Here is a 26321-nt window from a genome sequence, read left to right on the forward strand (position 1 = left end):
TCTAACTGAGAATATTCAAGCAGGTCAGGCATCTGTAAGAAAAGGCAAGAGATGGTGGGCAGACTTGGGACAGTAAGGTCAATTTAACTACGTTCTGGGTCCCTTCCAGACAGAAGAACCATATAAGGAGAGGCACATCTTTGCTACCCATGCCTTGCCAGGAGGATTCATGGTTTTCTAATTTCAAATATCTAAGATCTGTGCAAGGGGAAAGAGCTGGCACTTTGGGGAAAATGAAGGAAGCTCTGCCAACAGGTAGGAAATTTACAGCGTTTGTAATCCAAAGAAGAGAAAACAGGTTTAAAATATAAATGACGTTCAAAAGGGTTTAAATTCACCGATGACAGTCAGAATGGATTATGAATGGAAAACGCTGCTGGCTGGTGGGAGGATGCTTGCCAGGATATTGGTATCTGAGGAGTTAACCCTGCTGTCTCCGTAAGAATCTTGGGCATGCACAGGCAGGAGGACAGTTCTTTATGTGCACTGCTGTGGGGGCTTAGAATCTTGTCAGGAAAAAAAGGGGTCAGCTGAGAGGCTAAGAGAAGGAAATAAGAACAGACAATCCTGAGCATGCGTGAGGTCAGGTGCCCCAGGGAGGCAACGCTACTCCATCTTAGGTGGTGTTAGAAATTGGGGTACTCCTCACAAGACAGGATACCCCCTCACTTTTTCTCTCCAAGAAAGTCTTGTCCATGAATCACTGCCAGAGGAGAAAACAAAGATGGAGGACACAGAGAATTCACCAGGGTGTGCACTAAAAATGCAGGCTGTGGAGGCTGAGGAGACAGCTTGGTCATTAAAGTGCTTGCCTTGCAAACATTAAGACCGGAGCTTGATCCCCAGAACCCACATAAAAATTCTGGGTGGTGTGGTATGTATTTGTGTACCTAGTTCTGGAGAGGTGGAGACCGGGATCTCTGGAGCTCCCTGGCCAGCCAGCCTTGAATAATTGGTGAACTCTAGGCTAGCAAGAGACTGTTTCATAGAAGGTGCGAGGTGTCCTTGAGGCCTGATCCACAGCCACGTAAACACTGACACACAGGCACACATGCATATATAAAACACACAGTTGTGGGTCGTTCGGAGGTGTTGCATCCAGTTCTTGTTTTTAACATCGTCTTCCTAGGTGATGCTGATACCAGATTTCCCGGAACGCATGTGGAATACCAGTGGTGGTGTCAATGCTAGAATTTGCCCAGAACTGTCTCAGTTGAAGCTGGTGGCTGTTGCCCTGGAAATGTTTAGAAAAAAATCCCCGTTATGTCCCCCAGTATCAAAAGCACTCTGGATCAGGTAACAAATGATATGGTTGCTCTTAGCATGGCTATCTATCTGAGCTACAGGGGAGGAGTCATGTATGGGTGGGCCCTTCACGGCTATTTAATACTAGATCGAATCTGAAGACAGTTATTATTGGAGGCGAATGTCTTCATTGAGACAGGAGAGGGTTTCAGAGTCTCCTGGGCTCAGGGGTCTTGGGGACCAGGGAAAATAAGCTGGCAAAGCCTCCAAGGTGTTTGATGCTCTTTCTTCCTATAGTCCCTTAGTGGTTATGACTTATGAGTAAGAGCTGGCAGATGGGGACAAGGCTGACACTGCGGCCCCCAGCCTCCCGTTGGGCCTCATTTCCTCCCTTTCTCTTTCTTTCTCCCAAGTCTGCATTTCCCCCTGCCAGTATCAAAGGGCTGCCTGTGTGCTCCACCCTGTTGGTGATGAGTCTTGAGATTAAAGAGTCAGGCTGATCTTTGGTCAAATGTAACCATGGAAATCGGAGACATTAACCATTGCCTGCTGGGGGAAGCCCTGATAGGAAGCGCTCAGAATTTCTCTGTTCAGGGGAAATGGGATAAATCTCCCAAGCTGTTGATCTGAAACCCAAGGTCTGATCTCATCTTTTCCTCCCCACTCATGACACTCCCAGCCTGGTCCACGTTAGTGTTCTCAAACCACCTAGGGTCCAAATTTCTCCTGAGATTGGCAGCTGGCTTAGTCACTGGGCAACTATCTCCTCTGTTCTAATCCAGTCCCACTCCTTGGTGACCTCACACGGTATCGGGGCTTTAAATACCAGCTACACACTGACAACTCCTAAATTTATATCTCTACCCGAGACCTCTTCCCTGAACTCCAGCCTCATATATCCAGCTGCCTACCCGACATGGCTCCTGAATGTTTAATAGACATTTCAAACTTAACTTGTCAAAAACTGAGCTTCCAAAGGCTCATCTGGATCCACTCCTGCTGTCTTTCCTTCTTCCAGGTGCTCCAGCCAAAAACTTGGAGCCTTTCTCTATCGCCTCTCACCCCTCCCCCAACCCATCAGCATATACTGTCAACCCCAGCCACCCAACGCACTGCCACCCTGGGTCTCAGCCACTGCTTTTATCTGGACTATTATGGGAACTCCTTAACAGGTCCCTCAGCTGGCTTTCTGTGCCTTCCTTCAGTTTATTTCCTTTCTTTCTTTTTAATTAACACACATTTATATATTTATTTTATGTGTATGGGTGTTGGCTGTTGGAACTCTCAGAACTGGAGCTACAGATAGTTGTGCGTCCCTATGGGGATGCTGGGAATTGAGCACAAGGTGTCTGCAAGAATGTGTACTCTTAACCTCTGAGCCATCTCTCCACCACCCTCCAGTTTGTCTTCAACCTGAAAATCAAAATGGTGTTTTTATAGTGAGTTGTGTCACCATGCTGTCATCCCCGAATTCCTCTCCTACCCATCTTCTTCTTACCAACAGGACATCCAAGCCTGACCCAGCATCCCGCAGGAGTTTGGCTAGGGTTTGTCCCCTCTGAAACTTAAGTTGAAATGCCTTTGTGGTGGGGCAGGGAGATGGAGCGACGTGACGTGATAAAGCCATTAAATGGATGGATTCCTTTTTTGGAGATCTGGGTGAGTCACCGGGAGAGCAGGCTGTCCGAGTCCTGCCCCTCCTTGGCCTCTTCCTCGTGCCTTGTGTGTGCCCTCATGACTTTCTGCTGTCTGTTCATGAGCAAAGCAGTATGAGGTCTCAGCGGATGAGGATGCCCAATGTTGGGCTCCCAGCCTCTGTGCGGAGAACGGAGAGGAATCCCTTTCTTTATCAGTTACGTCCTTTCAAGGATTTTGTGTGGGCAGTGGAAACTGCCTGACAAGCTGCCCCAGGACCAGCATGGTCTGAGGCTCTGCTTATTCTCCTACACCTGCTCTATCTTACTGTGCTTGCTTGAGACATCCTGTGCTCCAGCCTCCAGGCTCCACTCAGTCAGCATGCAACCTTTTCCTCAGACACGACCTGAAGAGAACCATAAGATTTCCTTTCTCCCTTTCTTCTTCTTGGGGGGGGGGGTGCTCAGATTCCTCTGGGGGACCACGCCCCCCCCAGCCACTTCCCTGATTTAACTCCTGAGCATGCACACCATTAGATTTCGTGGGCTGTTTGATGTCTTTCTTCTTTACTGGGATGCAGGCTCCATGAGGGCAGGTGTTTTTGTCTGATGACTCAAAGCAGTGACTCCTTTGCCTGGATAGTGCCTGGGACAGACAGGAGGCTCTGCAAAAATATTGGTGATCATTTCCCTAAGCAGTCATCTATAAAGAGTGTCCGTGAAGCAACAAGGAAACCACTACACCTTCAATAGGAAAGGGATCAGAGGACATGAAAAGACAATCTACAAAGAGGACATTCATTACAGTTAATGGAGATACAGACAGACAGACAGACAGACAGACAGACAGATTCCTATATCTTCACCTTCATTAGAAATGCCCAAAGACATGTGCAGTGGTTTGGATCAGCTTGGCCCAGGGAGTGACACTATTAGGAGGTATGGCCTTGTTGGAGTAAGTGTGTCATAGTGGGGGTGGGCTTTGAGACCCTCCTCCTAGCTGCCTAAGGACAGTCTTCTCCTGACTTCTTTTGGATGACGATGTAGAACCCTCAGCTCCTCAAGCACCATGCCTGCCTGGGACACTGCCATGTCCCCACCTTGATGATAATGGACTGAACCTCTGAACCTGTAAGCCAGCCCCAATTAAATGTTGTCCTTATAAGAGTTGCCTTGGTCATGGTATCTCTTCACAGCAATGGAAACCCTAAGACGAAATGTATATTAAAGCAACATCATGTTACACTTCTAGTATCAAAATAACGAAAACAATAAAAAAAAATTGAATGCTGACATGCACACCCATACAATGAAAGTGGTATAATCACATAAAAAAATTTCTCAAACATTTCTGCAAAGCAAGCTGGTGATAGATATCAAGAGTCTAAAGCTTTTCATACCTTTTGACTGACAACTATCAATCTATTCTAAAGAGGCAGTCAAAATTCAGACAAAAACTTATGCAGTGGTAGTTAAGCAGATAAACAAAGCGTGCTGCATACACTGGTGGAGTCTTAGCCTTAGAAAGGACGGGAGTTATAACCCACACCCTAACACAGATGGATTTCGAGGACATTAAGTAAAGCAAAAAATCAGCCCGTCACATAAATACATAGTCACACTGTGTTATCGTACAAATAACAGGTACTGGCTAGTCACATGCAGACAGTGCAGACAAGTGGAATGGTGGCTGCCAGGGGCCAAGGCGAGGGGCGTGAGGAGTCATTAGTAAACACTGCGGTTGCAGTTTGCAGAGATGAAAAGGGCTCTGCAGATGGTGGTGGTGATGGCACGGTAGGATGTGCTTGATGCTCTCAAATGAATGTCTACAAGTGGTTCTGATGGTGCACTTTACGAGATGTTTTTACCACAGTGTGTACTATATGCATATATGTATCTCTATCTATCTATCTATCTATCTATCTATCTATCTATCTATCTATCTATCTATCTATCTGCTGGATTGGACACAGAGCCACACTTAAGCCCATCAATAGCTTATGACATGTCTCAGAGAAAGCATACCACACATTTCTCAAAGATAAATCTCATTATTCCATAATCAACGATTAGCTTGTGGGATACATTTACCTCTGGGTAAAATATGAAAAATAACAACAACAAAAAATTATGCACACCATTTTCACCAGGGAGCTGTATGCAACAATGGTAAAAAAGAGGAAAAAAAATACAGTATCTGTTGATAGGAAGTGGTTTCTGTAAAACTGGAATATTCTGTGCAAAAGGATGTTACATAGCTGTGAAAATCCACCCTGGGCGGGGATGGCTCAGTGGGAAAAGGCTTGTGACACAGGACTTCAGAACTCTAGAATCCAAGGAAATGCCAGTGGGTGTGGCAACCCTGCCTGGAATTCCAGCAATTTAGGTGGAGGAAATAGGTGATTCTGGGGTCCAAATTGGCAAGCTTTGGGTCCAACTGAACTACGGCTGCTTCTGTCAAGATGGTGAGTGCCTGAGGAAAACACCTGATAAACTCTGGTCTCCATAGGCACACGAGTGTGCACATAGCATGCACACAAACACATGTACCTATAGTGTGAACACACATATATACATATACATGCAAAAAAAAATCCACCCTATCTTAACAAATGCTTTTATAACTTGAGCAATCCTTGTGGCATAATTCAGAGTGAAGCAAGACAGAAGCTTTGAAATATGATGAGAATTCAAACTTAGGAAACCTACAGAGTCTAATTTGATCAATTCTAAGACACAGATTCCCTCCCCCATCACCACATTTCCACCCACCCCAAAAGGGGCGTGTCTTCCCCTCCTGGTAGGAAGTCTTGTATCAGGCACAATTTCACATTTCTTAGTGGCACAGAAACTCAGCTCCCAAATGAGGGTGTCTTTTGATTTACTGAAAGCACATGGGAAAAAAGACTAACAGGCGTACTGTGACAAGATGTGAGCAGTAATTACGTGTTTGTGTTTCCTTATAGTGATCTATATTTTAAGGAAAATCCTACAACGAGCTTGATTGACTTTTAGAAACAGAAAAACATAGTATTTCTTCAACGGCTGTTCGCTGCCTGACAGGCTGAAGTGATTCCTCAAGCCTTGTACTCTCTGGCTCCTGCCTAGTTTCTGGTACTATCTTCCTTCCTCATGAACTCCCCACCCCCACGTACTCCAACAGATTATCTTTGGTTTCAAACATCACATGGTCTCGGAGGCCACCATCTCTGTGAGAATGTGCCCACCACCCTCCCTGTGCCCCCTTTCTGCCCGGTGAATTCTTTCTTAGCTTTCAGTAGCCCTTCTCAAAAGCGACCCCACCTCTGCATCTCCTTTCCTCTTCCCACCCACAAGGGGACCTGGATAAAGTTCTGGAGGCCTGGTCCTCACTTCCTCTGCTATCTTGTCTTGCCTCCCAGCCTGGCCTAGAAAATGGGAGCCCTGAAGCATTTCCCAGATCACCACCAACAGCTTGCTGATGTCTGATTTAATAAATAATTGCCGGTTTTTGTTTTCTGAACCTTCTGAGGCATTGAATCCATGATATTTCCCCACACTTTTTTTTTTTTCGGGGCGGCAGAGGGAGAATGGCATTTTATTGTGGGGACAGTGTACCAACAGGAGACGAGGAAAGGCGCACCCCTAGCCACACCCCCATCCTAAGCAGGAGTCTGAGATGAGGCCAGACTGGATGAGAGCCTGGGAGACCCTGATAGGGTTCCTTCTAGCATTGGGTAGAGGACAGGCAGGCCCAGGAGTGGGACCTTGTTCTATTAGCACCAGGAACTTCCCAAAGCTAGACTCAGGGAAGGGGTATTACCACGTGACTTCTGCCACCTAAGTAGTTTGAGGGGCTGGCAGAAGACATCCTGAAGCTGGTCACTTAATGTGACTTTAACCTTACCCCACACCCTACCCCTGTAAACATGAGAGCCGGCTCTTGCCATTCAAGTCCCTCAGGACAGAATGAGGGTCCGAGATGTGTGGCTGGACTTCAGGCGGCTCAGGAGCTGCCGGGCTTTCTCCTGCATGAAGAGCTGGTCTTTGGTGCCCCCACAGGCCACCGTCTTCCTTTTGGTCTACTACATCAGTGACTTTTCTAGAAGGTTCCGTTCCTTCTGAGGTCGGGTGATACTGGGGGTGTTCAGAGTGCCATGGCTGTATATTTTCTAAGCACCACCACCGAGTTTTCCTTTGGGAAGTTACTGAGATACTGTTGTCTGAAGTCTTCCTTGGTTTCAGGGTTCTCATCCAGAAGTCAGCACACCTATGGATAGGGCTTAGGGGTTTCATGAACTTCCTCCTAACCTACTTCCAAAATGACAATGTGCTAATTGCCTGGAGAGACAACCTTATCACCGTCCCATAAAAGCCATTCTCAGGCTGGCTCAGCTAGTTAAGCCTGTCTGAAGACCTGACTGAGCTCAATTCTCAGGAACCACATAACGATGGAGTTCACCATCATTCCAAAGTTGTTCCCGGACTCTACTCACCCAGCAATTAAAAAAAAAAATTAAAAAAGGGTTGCCACCCCCACCCCCACCCCACCCCCACCAAAGGTTACAAGTGACTGCCCTGGACATTCTCTAGTGACCTCATATTTTCTGCTTTTAAGATCAGGCTGGTCAGTAGAGGCACACACCTTTAGTCCCAGCACTTGAGAGGCAGAGGTATAGGGTCTCTGAGTTTGAGGCCGGCCTGGTCTACAGAGTGAGTTCCAGGAGAACTATCTCGCCTCAGAGAAACCCTGCCTTAAAAAAAAAAAAAAAGATGTAATACAAATTATTGCTTCTGTTTTAAATCTCCCTTTGAGGAACTTCTAAGCCATGGCACCGTGTACTACATGCAGAAGATATTTTTGCATGGAGGAGGTGTTTCGTTAAGTCTCGCTCAGCCAGCTCTGCCTACACACCAGGAAGGGGAGAAGTCCCGGAGACACCCAGGAAGCCTGTGTCAGTGTGTAGCATGGAGGAATGAAGCATAAAGCAGGACCTGCCAGCAGTCCCCGCCAGGCACCCCCTGCTGTGGAACAGGAGACGAACTCTGTTGTACATTTCTGATCACAACACGGCTCTGACTCTTCTGGTGCTCAGCACCTCTGGTTAGTGCTCCTGGCTGCAAGGTCACCTGCCTACAACTCAGAAAAACACCAGACAACGTTGCTTGGAGCACCTGAATAGAATTCTGACTACAGGGCTGGCACCTCGACTTCTTTCAACACTTTCCAATTTCCTCAAAAAAATAAAGGAAAAAAAAAATTCATCCAGAGGGGGAGAGATCACTCTGGAAGAAATTGTTTAAATTGTATTCTTCTTGGGGTCGCCAGAGCAGCTTAACTCCTTGAAGATAAAAAGTGCATGTCATTTCTAATTCTTTGGAGTCCGGTGGCATCTCTTATCCCACCGGGCTGCATCCCTTCCCTTGGTCTGGGGTCACTCCTGCCCGTGAGCTAACAGCAGGACTCAGGAGCCAGGCTGCTCAGGGCTGCCTCCCTTACGGGATCAGGGAGCAGGAGCTGCGATCCTAAGGCCGGCATTTACACTCCCTGCTCAGAGATAGGAAAAAAGACCCTTTTCTTCTGCTTGATATATTTAGTAACGACCTTAAAGAGTCTGCGAGGCTGAATGAATTGGTGCATCTCGCTGCATTGGAAGCAGCTGCCACGGCTCAGACAGGAGGAGGGAGAGGCTGGAGGGGAAGAGGGGAAGGCGGCGGGGCGGGAGTCGGGAGTCGTTGGGGAGAAAGGGAGCGGGAGGCCGGGAGAGAAGCGAGGGAGAGAAGGTGGAGACAGTGGGGAGGAAGCCAAGATGAGGCGCTGGAAGCGCTGGGCCTAGCCAGGCTTTGTGTGCTGAGCCCCTGGCTGTCTGGGCGGCAGGCAGCCTGGGATCGATTCCCGGTGACTGTGGAGGGTCAGCCCGGGGTAGGGTGGGGGGTGGCGGTGGGGGTGGCTGTGGCCAGAGTCTACCGTTAAATCTGGCTAAATGGCAGCACTTAAGAGCCCTGTGAAGGAATCCAATTTGCTCACAAGGATCGTCTACAAATTTATATGTCGGCATTTAACACAAAACGCGCCTGGACCAATCCCAGGGCAGAGAAGAACCTGGCCTGGCTGATGGACCCGCCTCGCCATCCCGCGCTAGTCACTAAGTGGGGGAGGGGGAGGCCGGCGCCTGTCCCCATAGGCCTGCTGACTGCAGGGTTTGGAAGGCTTGGGACCTCTGGATCTGGTGTGCCCAGATGTTGAAACGTCCATGCAGGAGATGGGGGGCAGGGAGGGGCGGGAAGCTGGGAGATCCCTCCTTCTTCTGTTTTCAAGGAGGTGGGAAGTGGGGCAAGGAGTAGCTGAAAGATTCCTGTTCGGCATCCAAAAGGAGGAAGAAAAATAAAACCTAGTACTTTCGCCCAGGTCAGGATCAAACCCCAGTCCCACAAAAGTGTTTTTTCCTTAGCGCCGTTGCCGTCAACTCCGTTAGCCATATATCTTTGGCATAGGTCTTGATAGACCCTTCCTCCAGGCCTGCAGAGCCTCCCGGAGCAGGGTCATGGCTGGATTTGCAGCTCCTACTCACAGAGGCCTTGTCTAAATATCACACTGTCCCACCTAGACTGAGAAACACCTGGCAAAGCTTGCTCCAAGGCTGGCAGGCAACAGACCAGTTTGCTGCCTCTTGAGACTGTGTAGTCTCAAGCTATAAAGCCAGGAGAGAAAAAGGAACGCTGTCCATGGTATGTCGGGCCCCTTTACAATTTACATCAAAGACCCCTAAAAGGGAGTTGAGGCAGCAGTCCAAAGATCCAGAGGGAGAGACGGGCTCAGATGGACTCTGAGAACCCTGAAGACTTTACGGAGAGTTGAACGGCAGCCTGAAGAGCCTGGCTGGGCTCTCCCAAGCTCCAAGAGGCAGGCAGGTTGCTGCTGCTTGCACTCATCCAGGGTACCACTGATTAGGTGGCTCAAAAGCCCTCGGAGAGGAATAAACAAACATCTTCAGAAGGTCCTCAGTGCTCGCTCGGCTTCTAACAAAGCTCTACGGAGCTGATTAGTGACTTAAACATGCGGGTGATAAAAAAGAAAACCAAATGTCTGTACAGAGAGGCGAAAGGGTTTCATAGTTAGCAGTCCGGGCACCGGCTCTAGGACACCTGAGTTCAGAGCCCAGCTTCCCACATAGAATCCCAAACATACACAGCTCAGCACCTGTCATGATAAGCAGCTTGCCAAAGGACTTAGACCTGTCATGGAAGACGCCTGAGCTGAGGCCCTTTATAAATTACCTTTGGCCCTCTTAGCTGTCAGGGGCCCACCTGGTCTCTGGGACAGCTTCACTGGCCTTACCGAGCCTCCCTGGGCTCACCTGTACCACACAGATAACCTAAGTACCCACATCATGGGGTGAACAGATGTTCAAATGAGCTAGCCCCTGTAGGGGGCTGAAGATAGTGCGGGAGACACAAGAGGGCTTAAGTCTCAATGCTGATAGTTAGTTTCAGTAAGCATGCTCACTGCTAGGTTCAAATTCTGTTTGTTCTATGGGCAAACCAGAAGACCATTGCAGACATCTCGGTTGGATCCAATTTTCTCTCTTATCCAGCTCCCTGCCACAGTTCCACATTGTGCCTGTAATGGGGGAGTTTATCACATTCTATTCTTTGTACGAGATGTCTATGGATATGTCTGTGGGCTCGGCTATAACAGATTCCCATCCTCTTGAATTCAGGACTACACCGTATCCATCTTTGTTTCTCCTTGAGTGGCTGGCAAAGTTCCTTCCTACAGCTCAATAAGTGTTTGCTGAGCTGAATGTGACGCAGACCCACATAGCTTGGCGCAGTCATCTTTGTTAATTTAGGCCTAGGCATCGTCTTAACAGCAAGTGTAAGCTGCATGCTCTCCCAGCACCTGGGAATCTCTGCTGGACCTTCAGGATGTCATAGGAAAAGCAGGAGTGTTTGCCAAGCGCTTCTGAGTACTTGGTATTCACCTGCTGTCTAGTGGCAAATTAGTATTGGGCTCGCCTGGAATATATGGGTATGGTTTGAACAGCTGGACCAGGTGGGCCCCTGACAGCTAAGAGGGCCCAAGGTAATTGATAAAGGACCTCCGCTCAGGCATCTTCCGTGACAGGTCTAAGTCCTTTGGCAAGCTGCTTATCATGACAGGTGCTGAACTGTGTGTGTTTGGGATACTAGGGCTGAGCGGGGAACCACAGGGCTCTAGGTTTACTGTCTGGCCATAAGCTTGAGAGGAGGTGGTGGGGCATGACTGCATCTCAGTGGGTGCCTTTTGATACTGGGATGGGACACCATGAACTGCCCCCCCCCCAATCAAGGGTATTAGTATTTTCCCTTTTCTAGTTAACAATGACTAATGCGATTGATCTCTCTACTATTGAAAAAAAAATCTTTGCTGTCCTCCACCTGTTTGGGATTTTCACAATGGCAGCCCTCCTGGGTCCCAATAGGACCTTGAGTCTGCAGTACCCACACTGGAGATGGAACAGCAGCTCTGAGACCCTGGGAGGAACGAGATCTCTGGTTGGTTAGGAACTGGAAGGTAGCGATGTCATCCTAGAAACATAGGCGAGAAGAGAAACGCTGGTTTCATGGAGTTGGTTTTCGCTATCAAAACTGAAACCTAAAATAACTCAACAAGTTCCCTATTGGAATTGATGAGCGCCTCCCGAGCGTAAATCAGAGTGGCAGAGAACCAATACGCTGCTATCATCAGTATGTATGGCCTGACCCAGGCTGCCTAAGACAAAGGAAGATTTTACACCAGCCTGGGCTCCTCTAGCCTTTGCAATGTGCCGGAGTGGGGGTGGGGGGAGGGCTAGTTCCTGCTGCCTCCCCTAGGGGCATTTTATCAGTGTCTGACAAGACTCTAACCTCTGATATTGCATCCTTAGCTAGGGTTGGGAGATGCTAATCCCAAGGACATAGTCTAGCTGGCCAAGCAGCCAGAATATGAATAATCTACACCCTTGGCCTCGTTCTGACCAAACAGCAAAGGTCCGCACCCATGGTGACCTGAGATCTTTTACTCAAAATGTGAGCCATGGACCAAGCTGGAGTTTGCCAAAAATTCAGAATTTCAGGCCCTGCCCACAGACCCTAGAGTGAGGATATACCTTTAAATCAAGTGCCTAAGAATTGTGTGCACAAGAAGGCTAGATAAACCATTGATGCAAGCTCCATCATTATCAATATCAGCTCTGTCCCTTCGGTTCTGGGCTTCCCCACCCCCTCTATACAAAAGCAAGCATCTTCTATCAGGGGCCATCAAACTGCTAGAAGCAATGATACCCCTTAAGAAGTATGCCACTCGATAGGAAGTTTGACTGGATGAAGGGAACTAACTCATCGTCAGGCTTAACTCTGCGAGGATGGGTACCCTCTTACATCATGGGCTGTAATGAGATAATGGATGTGAAGAGCTCGGTAGAGCTCGAAAACATGTGACTGTAGTGCACACATCAAGCACTGCTTGCTTCCTGTTCTTGCCATGTGCCAAGCTCACTCTTGCCCCAGGAATTATCGCACAAGCCGTTCACTCTGCCCTATCATCCTTGGTCATCCTTGATGCCCTCGTTATGTTTAAGGACCCAGTTGCCTTGTGTGTGTGTGTGTGGGGGGGGCACTCTCTTTTAGGTCCTTCAGTTCCTAGCTCATTCTATCGTTCACGTTTTAGCTCCAACATCCTCCGTTTAGAGAGGCCTTTCTGCCCCCGGCAACCTAAAGCTTCCATCTCTTGTTACTTGCCTTGGCTCCCTGTCTTCACATCACCAGGTTCTAAAACCACTTTCCCAGTGCTGGTGGCTTCTCCCGGAGCTCCTCAGGGCGAGGATCTGGTCTGGTTGTCTATCGTCTTTCAACAGTCATCAGAGCACTGCTGGGCGCAGGCAGATTTGCTCTGCAGAATGATCCCCTGAATGGTCACTGGGGTTTGGCACTGTGGTTGGAAGGAAGCTCGTGGGTGTGGGCTTTAGCTCGGGTTTTCTGCAATTGGTGTGGCTGAATTCTGCACAGTGCTAACATCAACATAACAAAAGGTGCCCCACCAGGCAGCATCAGTGCCAGGATCCTGGTCCTAGGGTATCAGAGCAGGCAGGAATGGAGTCTTGTCATCATGGGTTTTAACAAGCTCTCGGATACACCCTGCGGTGTGAGAACATTGTGGTCAGAGACAAGAGAAGCTCTTCTTCTTCCAGCTCTATCGTCCCTGCACACCTTAACTGCCCTCCGGCGTCCTCCAGTGCTCAGTCAGGATTGGGGATCTAGCTAGGATTGCTGTCACACCCAGCTGGCTGCTTGGCTTTTCTTCCCTCAGTCTCTCCACGCCCCACCCCACCCCCCACCCCCCTTTCAATGGCAGGGCTGGAAGTGGGAGACAGCTGGCCAGCACGGAGTGATTCTTCCTTTGCCGGTGTTTTTGTAGAGTAAGTCAGGCTGATTTAATTTTAATCAGCCGAAGCAACAGAGCGGTGGTTCCCTACCATGGCTGCACTTGCGAATCACCTGGCGAGCTTGAAGATACTGCAGCCTGGGTCCCACTCCAGTGCGATTAAATCGGAATGTGTCAGGGTGGAGCTGGGCGCTCGTTTCTATTAAATGCTCCCCTGACAATTCTAACTTGCAGTTGGGGCTGAGAACCATTACTGCGCTAACACCCACCGCTCTCTCCCACAAGCTTACCCAACGATAAGAACCGCCAGGGATCCGTGGGAAATTACTAGTGCCACCCCCCTCCCCGACTCCCTTGGTAGAGAGGCTCCAAGGCTTGGGGGCCATGGCTTAGCAAAGACCTCTCCTTTTAACAAAACTTGGGATACACTGACCCAATGGTCTGGGTTCTAACTTTGCAGCTTCAAGTGACATAACAAGTTTCTGAAGCCTATTTTCCTGTCTGTGAAACAGTAGGACTAATATAGTACAGATCTTGGGAGACGGTTGCGGTGGGGGGGGGGGGTCACGTGAGAATGTTGGTGCAAAACGCTTGACACAGGGTGGGTACCCAGCCCTGGGGCTCAGTGGCCTCTGGTTGCCATCACACCCTCATGTAAGGTAAATTCTGGGAAGCTGTTTCTAGTAACAAACTGACCTTTGTGTCCGTTTGGTATAGAGGTTTGGCTCTTGCATCTCCTTTATATCAGAGACTGCGAGCACCATTTGCCTTTGAGCCCCTGTGGTACTGTGAGGAAGTCTTGGGATTTCCTCCATCAAGTATCACAGTCATGGGCATCTGAGGAATAACAGTGGGATAAGGGGTGGGGGTGGGGAACCACTGCTACTGTCACTAAAGAAAACCAGGCTGGCTGTGATGACAGCTCAGACCATATCACACCTTCCTCATGGTACAGCTGGGAGGAAGAAGGTTTTAAATTCCCATCACAGAACATTTATTTAGAAGGGAAAAAATTGAGGCATCTATAGTAGAACAAAGATGAGACACAAAGAAGAGACATCCCCCCCCCCCCCCACACACACACCAAGACTTAAACTATCTAGTAGACCCTCAGTGATTCAGGGCACACAGATTTAAGTACCATCTGTAGATGGCAGAGTCAGCAACTCCCTGCTACTCTTGGACAAAGTGCTGTTAAGTAAGAATGAGTGTATAGCTGAGCTCTGGAAAGAGCATTTCAGATACCCCAGTCAGGACCATTACCAAGGAACACATTTATAAATCCATCCTGTGAGATCAGAAAGCACCACAGCTTCCCTCTGACTCCTGACAAGGTGCAGAAAACCACCAAGCAGCCGAGAAAACACAGTGCCCACAGCCAAGGGAGTTTCTGCGAAAAATCCCCAAATTAGACAAAGGGAAACACCGCTGTTCTTCCTGCTCCCAGGGATCTCAGACTCGGAGGCGTAACAGTTTTGGGTGAACCTTTGGTTGTTGCAACTGTGATCCCTGAAAGTTCCTCTTGATTATTGAAGAATGTACTGTGATGCTTATTCTTGATTGTTAATTTCTGGGTGTGTCTCCAAACCTGTTTCTGAAGTTGGGTCGATCATAAGGGTCTTAGTGTCATCAATGGTTTAACTCATTGATGGATCTAAAACTCGGGAAGCCCATTGGAAAGTGTTGGAAATGTGAAGGGTGGGCCTGTGTGGAGGTAGTGTGCTGCTAGGATATGCCTTTGAAGGCCCCTGGCCCTTCCTGTTGTTCTTCTTCATTTCCTGGGTGTTCAGGAGTTTGGGTCTGTCAGTCTTTCTCCTCCATTACGTCTCCCCTCCTTGGCCCAAAGCAATGGAACCAGCCAACCATGGGCTGGAACCTCTGAAGCCATCAACTACAATAAGTCTGCCTTCCTTTTAAATAGCTTCTCTCAGGTGTCTATCACAACAAGGAAAGTCTGACTAATTCACACGCCTCGCAAATTTAAAAAGAAAAGGGGGAAAAATCCAGAGAAGCATAAATAAAAATTACCTCTAAATCAACCACCTGGAAAACTTTGTAATATTTTGATATATTTCCTTCTAGTCCTTTCTGTGCACATTTAAATGTTTTACAGTATTGGAAGCCATGATAGTGAAATTTTGTGTTATACTTCTTTCCCTTGGTTATGATACCATGAATTTTTTTTTTCATGCCCTTAAATATTCCTTGAAGAGAATTTTAGCAACTACATGGTATTTCATCCCACTGGTCTTCTTCTGTAATTCACAGAAACGGTTTGTTATTAATGGCTATTAAAGTTGCTCCTAGTTTTTTTTTTCCATTACAAAATGGTGAAACAAATAGCCCTCCACAGAAAATTTTGATCATGTATTTCTATTTTTCTGAGACAGTTATAGTAGAACTAAAGAGTCAAGAGGTCTATACACATTTCAGCCCCATGCTTTTATTTTTTTACATTTTTGTTTCCATATTTTTTTATGTCCCTCTGGTAGATCACTGCATCTTTATCAATGCTGACTACGTTTTCAACTGTTTTATGAGTGAAAATTAAAGTCTGATTTTATGCCACATTTTAAAGATTCTTAGTTGAAGTTGTATGTTTCCCCCATCAATTGGCCATCTGCCTATCTTAACTTGTGACTTATCGGTTGCAAGTATTTTAAGAATTCATACTGAAAGTCGATTGCACATACCATGTCCCAGGAAAGCCCTACACGTGAGCCACCTTCTTCCGAATCTCACTGTGACGTGGTCATCCAGATTCAGGTTTGGAAATGGCTACCTTCACCCTTTGGCGGCAGCAAGAAGAACTCAGAAACTATACTCCTGTTTTTTTCCCTCTTTCCCCTATCTGATTTCATGAAAGCTCTGACTCACTCAGATGTTAGTCCCAGTTGGAAGATTCTCAGCCATACAAGTGCCCACCCCAAAGTGTCAACCGTCACTGTGCCTACTAGGCTTTGTGAGCAGACATCTTTGATAGTGTATGTCTTTCCAGACCTTTCAAGGTCAACATACAAGCTAAACAGGGTTGGGTCTCAATCCAATGCTCCTTGACATTTCTTTTGCTGATGGTAAGTTATGTCACTAACCATCTTCCAGGGAGAAGTTAAATCAGTCGATGGACGGTAAATCTCGGCCGACGCTGGGGAAGAAGTAAAACCCACTCTGATCTAATCAAATCTAATCATCGAGCTCAAAAAAACGCTGCCGTGGCGGCTTTAATTTCAGTAACAGATCTTCACACAACTGTCAACATCATTACCAAAACACATCAGAAAATTGGATGAAAGTACAACACGTAGACACTCTCATAATCCCCTGTCATCAATCTCTAACAGGCCCCCAGGTGACAATTCAGATTAGGAGGTGAGCCTCCAAGGGACACACTTTGTACATCAAAGCCACAGGGAGCAACATTAACCCCAGAAACACCTCAGCTTTGTGAACTTGGACACTGGAAAAATTGAGGGTCAGGAGTGAATAGAAAGTCATAAAACTTGAACAAAGTTTATGATCTCGCCTGTTTGTTACAGGATGAGATAGCACAGGCAACTGTGAGTTGAAAGAAGTGGGAAATGGTTGCCCATGGAAAGCTCCTCAAATACATGGAGTAGATGAAGAAACGACAGATTTCAAAAGCATTGAGCAGTAGGCGGGCTGTGGCATGGCCATTGTCTCTATACTCCAGAGAGGAGCCACTTAGGCTACCGTAGTGAAAGAGCATGCTCTGAAGTATAACAAAACCCACGCTTCTGAGAGTCAGTACCAAGCAAATATAAAATGTGCCAAGGGGCAAAAGCGGTAGCATCGCGGGATATCCCATGGGAGGGAAGCCCACTGTTGGGTTGAAACAGGCAAATCAGAGTCGGAGGTGGAAGTCTTGTCAGCACACGTGTGAAGCGTCTTCTTTGGGTCAGGCACTGGCCTGACATTCAAGAACACAGGTTAAATAATGTGTCCAAGGTCAGGCAGATAGTTAAAATCAAGTCATCCACCGAGAAACTAGCATTTCAATTTTTTATGACAAGAGATAGAAAAAGAATGTTTGACAGAAATGAGTTACAGAACAAATAAATAATCCAAGACTGTCTTGGAGCCTGCCAAACGCAGAGAGATTCTTCTTCCTCTCGTTTTGGGCTGTGAGCCTTTGATCACGAACAGATGGAAATCGCGAGACATCCAGAGACAGGAGTCAATTGTGAGAGCCCCACTCCTTCTTTGTTTCCTTATCAAAAGGCACATCAAGAGTGACCACCTTTCTTCTGCCCGCAGCCAGAGGTGAAATTCTCCAATTTTCAGAACGGCACAGGACTTTTCGCACTTGACAACGGCATGGAAACAGATGACAGAGGATGTATCAATCCCTCCGTCTGGTGGTGCGTGGGAGCCCCTGGGAGACTGTCTAGGTGTAGGTGGGATAGTGGGCTCCACTTACTGGACTGTTTCAGTTTATGTCATTCAAATACACGCGTGTGCATGCGCGCGCACACACACATGCCACAGATCATACACACAAAGCATCTCTCCCTGTCTCTGTGTTGCTGTCTCTGTGTCTCTCGTTCTCTGTTTCTGTGTCTGTCTCTCTCTCTGTGCCTCTGTCTGTCTCTCTGTGTCTCTGTCTGTCTGTCTGTCTGTCTGTGTCTGTCTCTCTGTCTCTCTCTCTCATTTTGGGAAGCATAATGCCTTTCCCCAGTTCAAGAGACATTTAAAAGGCAAGGGAGCATGCTGCCAATAGCACAAGGGGCTTTAAAGCAGGATTTGCTGGCGGATGGTCCACGTTCTCTTAATTCAGATTTGCGGCTCATCCTTGGGCAGGGGGCATACATTCTGCTTAAGAACAACAGATAATGGCCGCTGCCTGTTAACCTTTATCTGCTTCCCATGTGAAAGGAAAATCCTGTGGGCAGGGGCACGGGGATGTGGAAAGGCCTCAGGATGCACATGAAAGGTTTTCCAAAGGGTCATTAAAAAAAACCCTCTACTTCTTAGGCGTTGGAACATGAGTCTATCATAATGTGTTTTCTCGATAATGAGATGGGCTCTTCAGTAAATATATCAAAATACGTCCATCCGAATGAACATCTCTCCTTCCCGGCTGTCGTCAGAGACACCAGATATTTATCCCAAGGCTGTGACCATTGTTGCAGACACTTTGGGGGCTCCCTGGAGAATCTTCTTCCAATCGATGCCACATTATTTGGAATAAGCACAATAGTGGCAGATTTTCATCCTGGGAAGCTGGGTTTTATTTTTGGAAAGAGTCAAGAGGCTTTCTGGCATTTGTAGCCAAGCCCAGTGAATAACCAGCTGATTGAGCTGGTAATGTTGCTCTGGATCCAAACTGAAGCATGGCTTTAAGATGCCATGTTCTGGTGTGGTGCAGAAGCAGGCTCCCAAGGTCATCTCGAAGGTCCCGCACTGCTGGACCAGGGACGAGGCCTTGCTGGAGCCCCTGTGAAGAACAGCATGAATTTGGGCGGGCAATGCTTGGTGCCTTCTTTGGGTGTTAAGCAACAGAAGCCGATTCCACCCGACTCAGTGAAGAAGACCTTGCCTCGCAGGCTATGGGGACAGCTTACTCTTCAAACTGGGAGTCAAAGGACCAGGCTCAGAACAGACAGCTGCAAAAGAAGCCAGGATCCCATGACAACACAACTCTGAAGCTGCAGCTAACATGACTCAAATTCCAAACTACTCTTCCATGCAGGAATTAATTGTTCTGCCCCCCAAAAAATGAGACTCGGGGGAGCTTCCCATCGGAGGAGCTTAGGACGTGTGCCCACTTCTTGGCTCTGCCCTCAGCATCTGATGGTGGAACCTCCGGGGATCCTCTTGGCAGCTGTCAAGTGAGGGTAATAGTTCTTGATTGCCATTTATCCTAAACTGCCCACGGAAGGGGAGAAGAATGGGAAGAGGGGTGAACATTTAGGAGGAGGGAGTAAATGCTAGAGGGGCAGGGGAGGGAAAAAGAAAAAAGAAAAAAAAGAAGAAAAATACGAGCCCCAGACAAGTCCCTTTATTCTTCATACTACGGCTGTATAATGTTATGTAAAATACAACACTTGGCTCTCTTGTCAACATTTTTCTCGTGTTGTGAGTTACACTGGCCTCATTAGTCATCTCCGGTCGCATGCGCTGATGGAGTCTTTCCCCTTTATCTTACAGCTCCTAAAAATACACTGGTCCGTAGCTTGTTCTTTCTCTAGGAGAAGCAAGGCCCTCTTTCTTTTCTTCATGGAAGCAGAGAACCATTTCTGTTCTTCTCATTTTGCTAATGCAGAGCACAGGGCTCTCTCTCCCTGTTTCTGTGCACCTCTGCCACAGCCCACAGTTGGCAGCTACACTGGGCGCCTGTCACTGAGGATGAGCTGGGGCGTGAGTGACGGCAGCACCTTGTCAGCCAGATGTGTTCTTGCTTCAGCCAAGTACCTATGAACAGCAAATGTGTGCATGTTCCCAAGAAACCCAGCCACCAGCCTGTTCAGGTGAAAGCTGTTTTCTAACCCCTATACACAGGGGGAAACACCATGTGAGTGAACCAAGCCATCATCGACATGGGAGGCAGTAGCTGGCCCATCTATCCCCGCCTGTCTGACACTCAGAGAAATTATATATATATATATATATATATATATATATATATATATATATATATATATATATATATAACTAAGAGTGTTGGGGAATTCCTCTGACCTCAGCGTCCCTGGGTAGTAAGGAACAGAAGTCATAGTTCTGTTCCTGGTTTCCCAATTTTACTCTCTGGGAAGCTAGAACGTTAAAAGAGAACCACAGGAGCAATCTAAGGCCCACTCACATGCTGCTGGCAGCCTCTGAGAGCCACCGTGGGGTTGGACTCTGGGATGGAGGCGGTAGACTGGGAGCAGTGATGCGCAGTCACATCCTTTGGGTGTAAGCAACAGAAGCTGACTCTGCCTTTTAGAGTCTGACTGGCAGGCATACACGGGAGCTCAGCTTTAAAGGGACGGTCCTAGTCAGGGTTTTTTTTTGGGGGGGGATGGCTGTTTGGGGTGGGGTACACAGAGGGCACGGAGACTTTGGCTTAGTCAACCAGCATCTTACCTCTAAGGCTCCTTATTTTTAATTTGCAAAGCTACCATAAGACCTTCTCTCAGTGGTGTGACCTATCCAAGGTAACGCAAAGAAACCACCCAGGCTGACTATCATGGCGGCCAGCCTTCAAGACACCAATGTTATACAGAACATTACCTTCCAGATGTAGATGTCTTACAGCATTAGGTCTTAGGGCACACAAACTTCTGGGCATTCACACATGACTGCCAACTGTCCAACTCAGGACAATTTAAAACAGAAAGAACGCCCACCCCCTACCAACTACAACAGGACTATTAAAACACTCATTACTACTCCTCCAAAGGAAGATGGACAGAATGTTAGAACCGAGAATTAGAATTTGAATAGAGCACTTCTTTTACCTTCACAAAAACGATGACTTTATCTTACTTAGGTGGTTTTGCTACAAAATGGAAACTTGATTCTAGGTCAGCCCAGGAATGGCACTTGGGGACCAGGGTTCCAAACAAGTCACGGTCTCCCACAGCTCTGGGTTTCACTCACCACTTGACCTCCTGCATGAAACTAGCCCTTCATGGAGCAGAAGCAGCAGTATGCGCCTTATCATCGAGAACGTGTGTGCAGGGCAAAGCTAGGAGCCTGGTACATAGCAGGTGCTCACTACATGGGAATTGCCAGAGCCTCCCAAGTCGATCAAAGACTGGGTCACTACTGAGTTCTGCGACTGTCATACAGATGTTTTGACTTAAAATAGGGTTTTGTTCTTACAAGCCTATCATAATGTCACTAAAAACCCAAAGAAATGTCAAGGCAGTATTGCCAAAACCATTCACATAATTTCAAAATATATGTACTGGGGAAAAAATTACTCAAAACTTTCCCATACAAATACAATGACTGTATGCACACACTCATAACTTCTACATTTGTGAGAATAGAACCTTGTAGCACCTTGGCCCCAGTGTAGGCCCTGGTTGACTGTTCTAAGCCATGGTCCTCAGAGATGACATACTCGGGGATACCAATTTTGCCTACTTTTCTTCTTGATGGTTTTCCCCAGTCCAGGTTCCCAGGGAGCCTTGCTCCCCACCCTCAGTGCATAATTCTGAGCATGTGGATTCTGGAGAACTAGCTGGTGTCTTCTTTGCATCACTGGCTCTCAATAGGTTTCTAAAGGACTAAAATGGAGGGTTAGAAGGGAAGATAAATGGCTGCTGAAGTGGATGATTTAACTAGAGGATTCCAAGGCAACGGAGGAGGAGCAGGAGACTGTGTTGGAGGCCCCCGGCAGGTGGTGAGGTCGGCATGCCAGCGCCAGGATCTTGGAGGGTTTCCTGTAAGGTGTGCGTATGTGTGTGATGCCTGTGTATGCAACAGTGTGCCACCTGCTTCTCTAGAGACACTCAAATCTCCCATCCACCTATTTCCGTGCTGAATACAGGACTAGGCAATCAGCAGGTGTTCAGTGAGTGACTAAGTGGCTGCACATATCACGACTGGGTGTCTCACCACTCCCTTTCAGATCTAGGTCTAGAATCCCTCAAGTGCAAGCCCCAACCTTCCCTTTTCATAGCCATACAGTTCCTTCAACCCCCCAGACTAGGCACATGGCCAGTCAGTCTTTTTCTTGTAATTGGAGCGTTCTCGCTGGTTTTCAGCCTAGGAGATTTATGCCCAGAATTACTGGCAGTTTTGGTGCCAGACTCACAGAGAAAGATACTCTGAAATAATTAAGCTGACAGGCAAGGCATGGATACAGGGACAAGAGGCAGAAACACCAAGAGCCATCCTGGCTGTGGTTGGTATCTGGCTCCTGTCTGTCCTGATGTCCCCGTAATGTCCCTATGACTGCTTTCCTGGGCTCAGCTGATAAGTCTGTGTTACCTGAGCTGCCTCTGTACATCCCCAGAAGATCTGCTCTGCCTTTTTAAAAGGAAGGACAAGATAATAAAAGATTAGTTTTTAACACAACTAAGAGATCCAACCAATTCCACTTACGCAAGAGAAGAAGCGACGAGGAAGCAGCAATCGGTGTTGGCTGACAGGCCAGACTTAAAGAGCTCACGAGTGGATGTGTGGTGGAACAGTAGGCAGTACATGCTGCTTATGTTGGAAGACTTTCCAGATGTTGGGCACAGAATCTGTGTGTGTGTGTGTGTGTGTGTGTGTGTGTGTGTGTGTGTGTGTGCACTCGAGCGTGCATGCATATAAAAGCCAGGGACAATTCTGACTGTCACTCCTCAGCTGCCCACCTTGACTTTGAGGATAGCATCTCTCACTAACCTGGAGCTTGTCAAATGGCTGGCCAGCAAGCCCCAGGGATCCACCTGTCTCTTCCTGCTCTGTGCTGGGCTTACTAGCAAGTTCCACCATACTTGGCTTTTTAAGGGAGGTTCTAGGGATCAAATTCATGCTTGTATGGCAAGCATTCAAGCACTTTTAGCAACTAAGCTACCCCCCCCCCCAGCCTCTGCATGTGTCTTGCTTGACTGCTGTGATGGATAATTTTATATGTCACCCTCAGTGGGTCATGGGGTATCAGGAATAACACTGCCTCTGGTTGTGTCTGTGAAGTGCTTTCAAATAAAATTAGCATTTGAATTGTGTTCTTTCTCCCCCACCCCAATCTTAAGAATTGAATCCAGGGCCTTGTGCATGTTAAGCAGAGGTTCTATCGCCCAGCTATTTCTGCAGCCTTCATTTTTATTTTACATTTAGAGAGGGGTCTTATTATACTGGCCAGGCTGGTCTTTAACTTTAACTTGTGATCCTCCCTCTGCCTCCCAAGCAGCTGGGATTACAGGTATTAGCCACCACACTGCTGGCTGAAATTAGCACTCAAATCTGTAGATTGGATACAGCAGAGAGCCCGCCCCAAAGCCCTAATCATCCAATCAACTGAGGGCTTGAACAGAATCAAACAGGGAAGGAGTAGTTTTGTCCTGTCCTGCCTCCTTACTGGGCTGGGACACATTGCCACAGCTCCCCCCAGCCTCAGCTGATATCCACAGCATTGTTTCTCCTGGGTCTCAGGCCCAGGCACCCACTAGCTTTTTTAGGTCTCCATCTTGCAGGTGGCAGATGTGGTGGGATTTAGTTCCATAATCTCCCTACTTCCTGTTCCCTCCTGTCTCTCGTTTCCTTTCTCCTATTGGTGACCTCAGTGCAACTGCCACCAACCGCTATGACATAGGCTACAAATTATTATTGTCTCTACAGATGAGGAAACAGAGACTCCGAGGAATTAGAGACCACGATCTAAGGTCTCCCACTTGGAGGAGAAGCATTAGTTTAAGAGGTTCTGTGAGTCTCTAATTTCCATCCTTGGTCTTTGTCATTTCCCTTTTTCTCAATCCCCCAACCTAGCTTCTCTCATCTTTTATGTCTTAGTCTCCCACTGTCTCTTCTGACAGTGACCTTTCCCTGACTGCTCTTGATCCCATTTTCATGACAGCCCATAACTATGTATTTCAAGACTGGTTTTTCAACTCTTTTCAAGTATGAAGATACTTTCTGATATATTTTTTTAAACCCTCTCTATAGTGTGGTAGCTGTATACTTAGGTATTGATAAAGTGCCCACACATAGATGAATCCTCAGATGCTTTATAATAACTCTGTGACCTCTGGGTTGGCATTCACTTCTTTAAAATATATGGGAGAATCCGTATAGCCCTCCTTCTCCCTGCTATCTGTTTGGCCTGTTACAATATAGAAAAAGGCTTACAAATGCCAGCTTTGAGCTCCCTTTTGCTCATTGTCTGCCTTAAGGCTACTAATTTCTTCTGAAATGTGGTCTTTTTGTCCCTTCTTTAATATGCTTAATTATTTAAGAAGCCATGAACTATGATACTTACATTTTATATATCACCTCTTGATTATTCAGGGGCTGATTAATTCATGGGTTGCCCAAGCCATGTCCCCCTCCTTTGCACCCCCATTTTGTTTTATCATTCCATTCCCTATTAGCGTTTTTAAAGTCAGAATGGACAGTGGGAGTGAGAAATGATCCTGGATACAAACGATGAATTCTGATGAAGGATTTGGTTGGAGGAAGGTGAAATTATTTCCCAAAGTAAGAATTTCTTTAATTCATCAGGCATATTGATTCTCTCCAAGCTCTGTGGAGGCAGGGGTTGCTCTCCTTCACCACTAACCCCCCCAGGGCTCAGCAAGGTGCCTGGCACACGGTAGCTTAATAAAAAAAAATTGTACAATGAATGAATACACGCTGACTAATATAACAGGGCCAAATAAACTTTCTCCCTCGCGAGACATTGATTTATAGGACACCACGTAAAATGCAAGATATCTTATTTTAGGCCTGTACGTCTGAAGACATCACGGAAGAACAATGTTTAAATGACCATGTTAAAAATTAACAACAGGGATGTACGGTTCTAATTAAAAAACAAAATATACTGCGGTGATATCCTCCTGTTAATGGAAGAAGGAAAGAGAGGTGTGGAGCTGCTGGGCCGAACTCCTCCTGTTATATTGTTAGGCATCAAGTAAACATATCCCCCCCACAACACGCTATCCCCCCCCACACACAACACGCTATCCCCCCCACAACACGCTATCCCCCCCACACAACACGCTATCCCCCCACACACAACACGCTATCCCCCCTCACACAACACGCTATCCCCCCCCACACACACACACACTGAACTTGTCTTTTTCTTCCTTTCTTTTTTTTTTTTTTTTTTGCTTCCAAGTTTTAAAATTAAAGATTTATTTTCTCATGTAACGTTAGATGTGTTTGAAAGATCAATTCAGATTTTAGGTACGGCTTTGGAAGCTTAGACGTACCTGCTCTCTCACTAGCTCCTGCCTTTCGGTGATACTGAATCTCCGCGAAAGGAAAGTTTTATAAAGAGGTTTCTCAAACTTCCCAGTCTCCTTAAGTTGTCAAGCAAAAGAATGCAGGCAGGGGCGGCGTCAGTCCACATGCCCGGCTCTGGTGCTGTCCAGGGCCCCGGTGCTGAAAGGCTTTAAGCAAAGCCTTTCCAGGTCAGCCATGAAGAGCAATGGCTGATGGGAGTTGGAGGCACGCCACTTTGAAGGAAGCAACCTTGAAGGCTCCTGGGGGGGGGGGGGGACTCGAAACAGCTCATCTTATTTGGAAGAATGGAGGAAAATGTTAGAGATCTCCTAGCTACTCCTCTCACACCTTGCTTTTTAAGCTTGGGGAGAAAGGTTACTTTAATAGTAGGTCATTGATGGGAAATATCTGCTTTCCTGAAAAGGAAAAATATACAAAAGTAATGATGGGAAATGATACAGAATTTCCTCAGAGAGTGAAGAGCATGGCCCAGCAACCGCACAGCTAGGTTTGTACCCTAAGGAAGGACGGGTGTATGCTGAAGAGATTTCTCACACCCAAGTTCACTTCAGCACCTCTCATAACAGCCAGCGTCTGGAACACACCCAAATCTAAGTGACCATCAATGGATGGATAGATGTAGAAAATGTGAAATATACAACCAGCGAGGCATTATTGGGCTTTAAGAAGAGGAGACAATCGTATGATTTGTGGCAACATGGATGAGCCTGGAAGACATTATGCTAAGTGAAGAATGACAAGGCAGGGAGACAAATGTCAGATGGTCCCACTCACATGTTGAATTTAAGGCTACCAATTCCTTAGATAGAAGCAGGAAGCTGAGTGGTGCTTACCAAGACCCAGGGCAAAGGCAGCCGGAACTGGACCCATGATGGAGAAAGGACAGACTATCTCAGGAGGGGTTCGTTTAAGCAGTCTATTATATGGTATGGGCTTACGTCTAAAAGAAAAATGTATTATGTTCTTGAAAATTTGCCAGAAGAGCCCTGACTGTAGCTGGCCTCACCACAGAGAGTAAGGGTGTGAGGTGAAACACGGGTTAGCACGCTCAACCTCCTCATCCCACAATGAGGGGGGAGTTGCTCTTGTTCACTAACCCCGGGACTCAGCAAGCACGACAGAGCTTCGAACTGTGCACAACAGACATATAC

General features: G+C 47.2%; 1 protein-coding gene and 1 long non-coding RNA gene across 12 annotated transcripts in view; both read right to left on the reverse strand.

Moving 5' to 3' along the window:
- The window catches only part of Crtac1 (cartilage acidic protein 1), a 149932-nt gene that overhangs the window by 89136 nt on the left and 34475 nt on the right, over window positions 1-26321 (reverse strand). The gene's annotated exons all lie outside the window — the stretch shown is intronic.
- Window positions 15571-25381, reverse strand: Gm41848. The gene is made up of 2 exons (XR_877861.1): window positions 25137-25381; window positions 15571-18887 (listed from the first exon to the last, which is right to left on the reverse strand). It is a non-coding gene; the product is annotated as a predicted gene, 41848 (long non-coding RNA).

This window comes from Mus musculus, chromosome 19 (assembly GCF_000001635.26).
Source record: "Mus musculus strain C57BL/6J chromosome 19, GRCm38.p6 C57BL/6J".
NCBI classification, from domain to species: domain Eukaryota; kingdom Metazoa; phylum Chordata; class Mammalia; order Rodentia; family Muridae; genus Mus; species Mus musculus.